This window comes from Drosophila albomicans, chromosome X (assembly GCF_009650485.2).
Source record: "Drosophila albomicans strain 15112-1751.03 chromosome X, ASM965048v2, whole genome shotgun sequence".
NCBI classification, from domain to species: Eukaryota; Metazoa; Arthropoda; class Insecta; order Diptera; family Drosophilidae; genus Drosophila; species Drosophila albomicans.
In genome coordinates, this window is record NC_047627.2 from 19,139,838 (window position 1) to 19,148,244 (window position 8,407).

General features: G+C 42.9%; 1 protein-coding gene across 12 annotated transcripts in view; it reads left to right on the forward strand.

Annotated features, from left to right (window-relative positions):
* The window catches only part of LOC117578280 (amyloid-beta-like protein), a 70,226-nt gene that overhangs the window by 2,577 nt on the left and 59,242 nt on the right, over nt 1-8,407 (forward strand). The window lies entirely within an intron of this gene.

Here is an 8,407-nt window from a genome sequence, read left to right on the forward strand (position 1 = left end):
AAGGCAGTGAAGAGGTGAAGGAAGAGGATGAAAGGAGGAGAGGTGGGTCACCCACATGGGTTATCAAGTGGACAGGACTCGAACTCGGACTTGAGCTTAAGCTGCTTTATAAGCTGGACCCCGCTTCAGGTGGCACGTTGCACAGTTCAGGTGCTTCCTCTGCAATGCTTTTGTGTATGCAGCCAGCAATTTGATTCGCACAGCTCCCTAGATCCCTAGCTGCTCCTGTTTTGTACCCCATGCTGTATGGCTGTTCAGCTTGATACTTTAATACCGCTATTCATGTAAGTTGTTGTTGCTTACTGCTGCTGCTGCTGTTGCCAACAATTTATGAGTGACCCAGGGCAGAGGCTTGTGGCTGTCATAGTCATAGTCACAGTCACCTTATACAACCACATGCTGTTCCCACTCTCCATACGCTTAGAGTCCTTCAGCCTTCAGCCATCAGCTCAGCGTTGAGCTTGTCGTGGAGCGAGTCGTCGTCGTCGTCGTCGTCGTCGTCGTCGTCGTCAACATTGCCGTGCACGTTATCGGAGCAAACGCATCGCAACGTCGACATTTCGTGGTCTCGTGTTCTCGGTGGTTGGTTGCTTCCATTCGTTTCATTCACGTTTCCACTTTGTGCCCCAGCTATGTTTTTCCTTCTTTTCCATTTTTTCTTTTTTGTTGTTGTTGTGTTTTTCTCTATGTTGCTGCTATATTTTTATGTTGCTTCAAAGGACTCGTCGCACGCGTGTCTGACTCATGCAGACAGACAGACGGACAGAGAGAAGGACTGCCAGTCAAGCTAAAGCACAATGTGCAATATGTCCACGCAACAAACCCAACTCGACAAGCGTCAGCCGATATCGGCCTGGACTCTCTCTCTCTCTCTGTCTCTCTCTATCTTTCTCCTCAACCCATACAAAGTCTGCTCAGATACATTTAAACCCCGGCAACGGAGGGGGCAAGCATAGAGGAGGGTTGCTTCTCTCTGTCTCTGTGTAGATAACTGCGCTTTGGCCATTTGATTGTCGGGCCAACACAACTGTAAACTGGTAACTCGCAACTTGAAACTAGCAACTGGCAACGGGCAAACGGACAACGGGCAAAACTGACAGGACAGCAAGTCGTCAATTCGCTGGTCGCTCAACTTTAGCTACCCCTAAGCCATGTTTACAGCAATCCGACTTAACGCAGTTATGAGCGCGACGGGGCTGAAACTGTCAGTTGCCGTGGCTTTAAGCCCAGTTCAGTCGATTGCTTTAAAATCAAACTCAGTTCAATTCTAGAGTTGAATGTGGCTTACACAATAAACGATAATAATAATAATACATTTAGACATTTATCTACACAATGCTTTGATGCCATAAATGTGCCTTCGACTAGCATAATATGTTATTCTTATTCCTTTTATTATGAACTTATATAAACAGCACTGGAAATATATTTTTTTCTACTACTTGTAGTTATTTTTTGGCATCAAAATGTATTAAAACAAATGAGAGAGCCGTTAATATACTACATAAATACTGTAATATAGCAAAAGCTACTAGTTTGGTATATTGATATGGAACTACATTCAAAATATACCATAGAGTACAATTTATACCAATAGGAATTCGTTTTTCACCATACAAAAGTATTTCTTAAATACCTTCTACAATTTTTACCTGATCGCAACAAAAGTTTCTGGAATCATAAAGACAATACATAGCTCCTCGCAAATAACATTCGACCGTTTTTTCTTCTTGTGCTCTCGTTGCGAGCACAACCGAAAAAGTTCATACTCTCTCTCTCTCTCTCTCTCTCTCTCTCTCTCTCTCTCTCTCTCTCTCTCTCTCTCTCTTGCTGTCTTCATTTATGTTTTCTGTTGATCGCTTTTCGTTGAGCTCTTTATATTTCGCTCTTTCAATGAGCAGTGCGTAAATATCGGAACGAGAAACGCTCGCACAATAAGAGTCAGATTTCGTTGTGCTTGCAATTAATATATTATATTTCGTCATCGAAACTGATGCTTAACGATTTGCTAGCCTAAGCATGTGAATGTTTACCAAATGTGTATACAAAAGACTTTTTGTTTCACTGAACACGACAAAGCGGTCTTGGAACAACCAGAACAAAACGGAATATAAACAAAGGGTTTCGCTATGAGCTCAAGTGATCTCATTCAACAGCCCACAAATCGTAAAAAGTCAGAAAAAAAAAACACTTATTGGCAGACATCGTGAAACGTGAAGACTATTATGTAGTTAGTTTTGATGGGTAGTGAGTTATGCTCAAATAAATACTTTTAGTAAATTTCGAATTATTTGAATTTGTATTATCATCTTTAAAAATAAGAACAACAAAGATTTACTATAATAGTCATTCAAATTGTCATGTTGGTGCAGTTAGTGACAACTTTTGCTCATATAACATATAAGTATTTATTTATCTTTATCTTGAAATTCATAACTTGGAATTCAGGGGGCTAAATATCTAATTCTATATTGCTGTCTAACTAAGCGATACATTTGCAAATCACATTTGATGTATGCAATTATTGAGTATTTCTTATATAGTAATTAAGTATTTGTGTTATAGAATGAAATTCTACAGCCAGAGGCAGTCTGAACATTTAATTGCATGTTACTTTTGTTGTCGCTAACTCACATTTCATGCATTGATTGCTTTTCAAATGTTTGCCATTAAATTGAACATTTGATCAGCTGGATACGCTTTTATCCAGCTTCCCAGGTGTCCAGTTATTTTGTTTGCCTCCCAAGTGTGTTGTGTGTGTGTGTGTTTTTTTTTTTTTTTTTTCTGTTGTAGATGAAATCATTTCCGTTTGCTGTCTAAGTTGAGCCACCTTTCTATGTGATTACTTTGTTCAGTGGTTTAAGGCGTCTTTAAGCTTGGTGAATTATGAAAATCCAAGTGCAATTTTGTTATGCAGTTGCCTTGGGCTTTCGTCTGGATTTGTGGCAGCAATAAAATAAAATAAATAATAAAAATAATAAATGAATGGAATTGCATAAATAAATACGAATACAGTGCTGCAAAAGTTTGCACAATTCAGCAAACAATCGAATCGAAACGTGCTGCTTATCATTTTCCATTTCAACATTTCACCATTTGCCAGTTCATTCGATGAGGTGCGCGTCACCGCCATGTCATCCACTAATGATGGGGTCGAAGAAGAAGGCACATCTGTCCCCTCTCCATTGTGGCACTGTGGACTGGCTTTGAGTTCGCCTCATGCCTTCTGCCTCATGCCTCATGCCTAAGCATTGCTCGTAAAAACTCGATGGCAGTTAATGCCTTGTGCGTGGTCGCAGTCGCATTCGCAGTCGCAGTTGCACTCGCAGTTGTAGTTGTAGTTGTAGTTGTTATCGAGTATATCTGTGCTCACAGCTCGCTGCTGTGGCTGCCACTTGCCATTTAATCATGGGTGGACGTTTGCATTCATTGCATGCACTTAGTCAGCGTTCCCCTTCCTCCTGTGCCTGTGCTGTGTGCAATGCCATCATGAATCGAAGCCTCCTTGCTGCCTGCTGCCACCCTCGCAAATCCTTCAGCATTTGTCAGGCTTGGCAATGCCAAACAACTTGGTCAGCGTTGTCTCTCGCTCCTCTCCCTCGATTCTTGTTGTTGTTGTTGCTCTTCTTCCTTTGCTGTTCGTGCACATTCATTAGTTGTGGTGTCATACTACACACACTCACACACACTCACACACACACACACACACTAGCAGACAGTTAGACACTGTGCAGTGACCCCACTTCCTTTCAATTTCCCGTGCCACATACACAACACACAACACACAACACAACAGCTGAAATCCTTTTGGCTCGGCTTCGCCTGTCTTTGCTTCTGGCTTTTGTTTGGCTCTCTGTGTGTGTCCTTCAGCCCATGTTTCGAATCCTCAACTCAACACACAACTCGTTTCATTTCGTACGTTTCATACGTTTTGCGTTTCATTCCGCCGTCTCTTTCTCTCTCTTTCTCTTCTTGCCTGCTTTCTTCTGCTTCTGTTTTTATTTTCCGCTCGTGTTTTTTTTTTTCTTTTGCTGTTTTTCCTGCTGTCATTTCGGTTTGTGTGCAGCTTTGGTTTTTTTTTTTTCTATGTGTGTGTGTATTAGGGCTTGTCCAGCGCATCTCAACTGGGGTTTCATCCTGACTTTGTGGTCGTGCCCCGTGCTCTGTTCCCCTACCCCTTCCCCTTCCCATTCCGCTTCCCCCTTCCTCTGCACCGCCTTGCTCATCGTATCATATCCCTTAATCGGCGTATCCATGCCCATATTCAGTTACAAAGCGTTTACGCTTCAATAACTTTTTCGATTATGCATTTTGCTCATTTCAACGTTGACAAAGGCGACCCCTCTGTTGACCCCACCCCCCCCCCCCCCCCACAAACGCTTGGACACATTTTGTTTCACACACATGCTGCAAACTCAGGCCTAGAATTAAGGTTAAGTATTGGATGCTATGACGAGAAGAAGCAACAAAAAAAAGGACTGAGAAATATTGAGCGATATTCAATGCGAGTGCGACGGCTCATGGCCATGCCACACGCCACACATGCCACATGCTGCATGCTACATGCCACACACACATGGGTCAACAACTCTTATCCTGCGGCGGCCGCAAGGTGACGACTCGCTTGCCACTTGCGACTTGCGCCTGCCAGCGGCGACCACAAAAGGATGCGCGAGGACGAAGATACTAATGTTGATAATAATGATGAAAATGGTGGAAGATGGTGGAAGATGATTATGGCTGATGACTCACACAATTGAGCAAATGAACCAGAATTGAATGGCAAACGAAGCAAAGGCAAAGGAAAAGACAGAAGCAAAAGCAGAACGCAAAACGCAAAAGGCGAAAGGTGCAAAAGAGCGAAGCGAGAGAAATGTTATAGCAAAGAGACAAGTATAAAGCGAAAGACATAAAAGGCAAATCGGCGTCGGAGCAGCCACGCCGAAAGTCCTTTCACACACACACAAGAGAGTGAAAGAGATTGCTAGGGAGAGAGAGAGAGAGAGCGCCGCGACGCCATTTTCCAGGCCAACAACAACAAGAAGAAGAACAACAAAAAAAAGGGTGCACAAGAAGACAAACTCCAGCGCGGCTTTAACTAATGCAAACAGTCGAAACAGCAGCTCGAGCAAGGACGAGAACGAAGACGACGACGACGACGACGAAGAAGAGTTGGAGCAAGCAGAGAAGGAAGGGGAAGAAGTAGGGGGAGTGAGACACGCAGCTAGACGAAGAGAAGAAGACGAAGCGAAGCACTTGAGGCAACTCGATGAGGGGCACGATGAAGGCCTCCATTGATAGCCGCAGCTACAGTTGGAAGTTTCTCGGCTTCTCGGTTTTGTTGCCCTTCGTCCTCCTCCCAAAAAAAGGAGCTGAAGATGGCAGCTGAAGCTGAAGTTGAAAATAAAAAGTTTCACTCGGTTTTTTGGCTCGTCTTTGGTTTATTTTTTTGTGCTGTTTGTGTTGCACGTCTTGGCAGCGACGCGATGTAAGCCAATATATACAGATATATATACAATATATACTCTATACTATATGTATATATATATATATATATATATATATATATATATGTGTGATAGGAATAAACTATACGACGACGACAACGTGCCAAGCTCAAATTGTGGCAGGTGCTTGAATTTGGCATTTTGTTGACTGAGCCTGAACGAGTTTCCTTGTTGCTCCTTCTTGTTGCTGTTGTGCCACACACACACACACACACAACAGTCTCTCGCATGCATTATTTGTTCGAGTGCTTGCCAGTGGGCGTGGCACACACACACAATCACACGCTCACACCCAAACAGAAGTCTCTTAGCCGCTAAAGTCCCTTCGAGTTTCAGTAGTTGAGCTTGCGGCGGCGGCTGCTGATTTCATTTCAGTTGCCTGCCACTTTTCAATCGCCTCACACGAGTCACGTTTCGCCCAAAAGAACGAACGAGTCAAGGAGAAAGGGAGCGGGGAAGAGAGAGGCTTCAAGGGGCACTCACTCGAGTATTGAAGACAATCCGTTGCATACGTTGAAAATGAAGCTCGTCTTCTTGACTTTTCCACGCGAATTGTTTTGCCCAGAAAAGCTTTTGTCAGTTTTCTTCTTTCTTTTTTTTTTTTTTGGCAAAATGGCAAACGGCAAACGGCGAATGGCAAATGGCAAATCCGGCCACACAAACACATACACACACACACACACAGTTGAATGGCGAATGTAACGTGGAATGATGAAGAGAATGGCATCATTATCGATGGTGTCATTAGCCGCGATGTGTCGAGTGAAGTGCTGGAAGAGTTTTTTCGGCTAGGAAATGGTCTGCACTTTGTCTTTGGCTCGAGAGATAAATAACCGCATAGATAAACATTGTTTGGCTGAGCATGGCGAATAAATGAATGCATGAATAAATGAATGAATTATTAACCTTGCTTGCATACAAATGTGACTGTCGCTTTATCTGCGAGTAATTCGCAAACAGTTGCGTTTGCCACCACTCGAATCTGGTCATTCAAATGCAATAGTTACTTATGTGCATAATTCGTTTGCTGGCGAGCAGTCAACTCTAACCTCAAAACAGAAAGACAGAGAAAGCGAGAGAGGTGGCAACGCCGCTTGCTCTTAAGCGCTGCCAACTTGTCAACAAAGGGCTACCAATACTTTTGAGTAGCTGAACTGATATTGAATTTAATGGCCAGGTTTTAGATTGATATCAATTTTATTGTTAAATAAATGCAATCTATTCTCTGCTTTTTCTTTTCAATCAATTGTTCGCTTTTTAGATTCTTTGTTCATGCTTTGGGCGCTGCCAACTTGTCAATAAATTGAACTGATCTTTTAGATTCATATTAATTTTATTGGTGCGTAAATATAATCTATTCTCTGCTTTTTCTTTTCAATCAATTGTCCGCTTCTTAGATACTTTATTCCTGCGTTAAGCGCTGCTAACTTGTCAATAACAAGCTGCCAATACTTTTAGTCGCTAAGCACACCTTAAGTATTTGGTGTTGTCTATACTAATTCCTTAACAAATAAATATTATCTAGTGGTTTCTCTGTTCTTGATGTATTTAGCCGCCGTCGTGATAAATTATTGTTGCGGCAAGCGCTGCCAACTTGTCAACGCCGAGCTGTCAACTTGACGCAATAACACACAGAAAAACTGAAATCGTAATTTAACCGCATGACAAATGCGAATGCGAATGCGAACAGTGAGTTCGAATCTGGCATAAACGTGCCTTCGATTTTGGCTAAAAGATGCAAATTTTGATTAGATTTGATTCATCGTGTGTCATAGAAAATACACAAAATGTGTTTTGATAATTTATTCTTATCGTGTTCGTTGGCCGCAACGCAGCAGCTTCTTGAAGCGTCGACACAGGAAATGAGAATGCCACAAAAGGCAAAGCCAAGGCTGTCGCTGAGGTTGAGGCTGAGTTTGAGGCTGAGACCGAGGCTGAGGCTGAGGCATTCCCTTTGAGTCATGTAATTCGCGGGCGTTTTCAAGGCGATTTGGGATTTCGGGGAGAGTCTTTCAATTCCCCATTCAGGTTGTCAGGTTTTGCCGGTTGTCGGTTTGTTGGTCCCTGCTTTTGTTGGCCAGGTTTTCCCCATAAAATGCTTCACTTAAATGCAAATAATCAAATTTCCACGCAGCGCACACACACACAGATACACACAGACACATACACACACACAGAAAGCAAACAAACAAGCTGCTAATTACGTGACCCAATTAATTCTAAACACACACACACACACACATAGAGCAATAGAAATAATATTCGCTGGCTTTTAAATTTTTGCTTTTAAGTGGCAAAACATGGACGCAACAAAGCGGCAAAAAGCGAGAGCGAGAGAGGGAGAGACTGGGAGCGAGTGAGAGAGAGAGAGAGAGAGAGCGAGTGAGCAAATGCTGATGATGATAACCAAAATGTTTATTTGAAATTTGCGCCAGGAAATACATTTGAAGCAGCGCAGCACAACCTCGTTCTCTCTCTGTCTCAGTCTCTCTCACTTTCGCTCGCTCCCTCTTGCACTCGCTCTCGACTTTTTATATATTTAGCCAAGCTTTTTGTGCGCCACGGAAAATCCAATTTTATTTGCATTTTCATTAACAGCAAATAATAAAACGGAAATATGATTTTTATGCCATTCCCATGCAAAAATGGGCAACCCGTGGCGTAGTTAACGCAGCAGCTGCCACGCCCCCAGCCCTCCTGACCACCCTCCCACCTTCTCAACGCCCACTCACTCACAATCGCCTGGCTGGCCAGTACCGAGCCACGCCTACGAACGACTTGTGCGCCCATTTCCAGGCCATTACAACGTGCATTTCCGCTTTGGCTTCGTTCGACGTTGTTTTGTTTGTTGGGTGATTATAAGCAATTTGTGTTATAAAATCGCAATATTGCATTTTTTG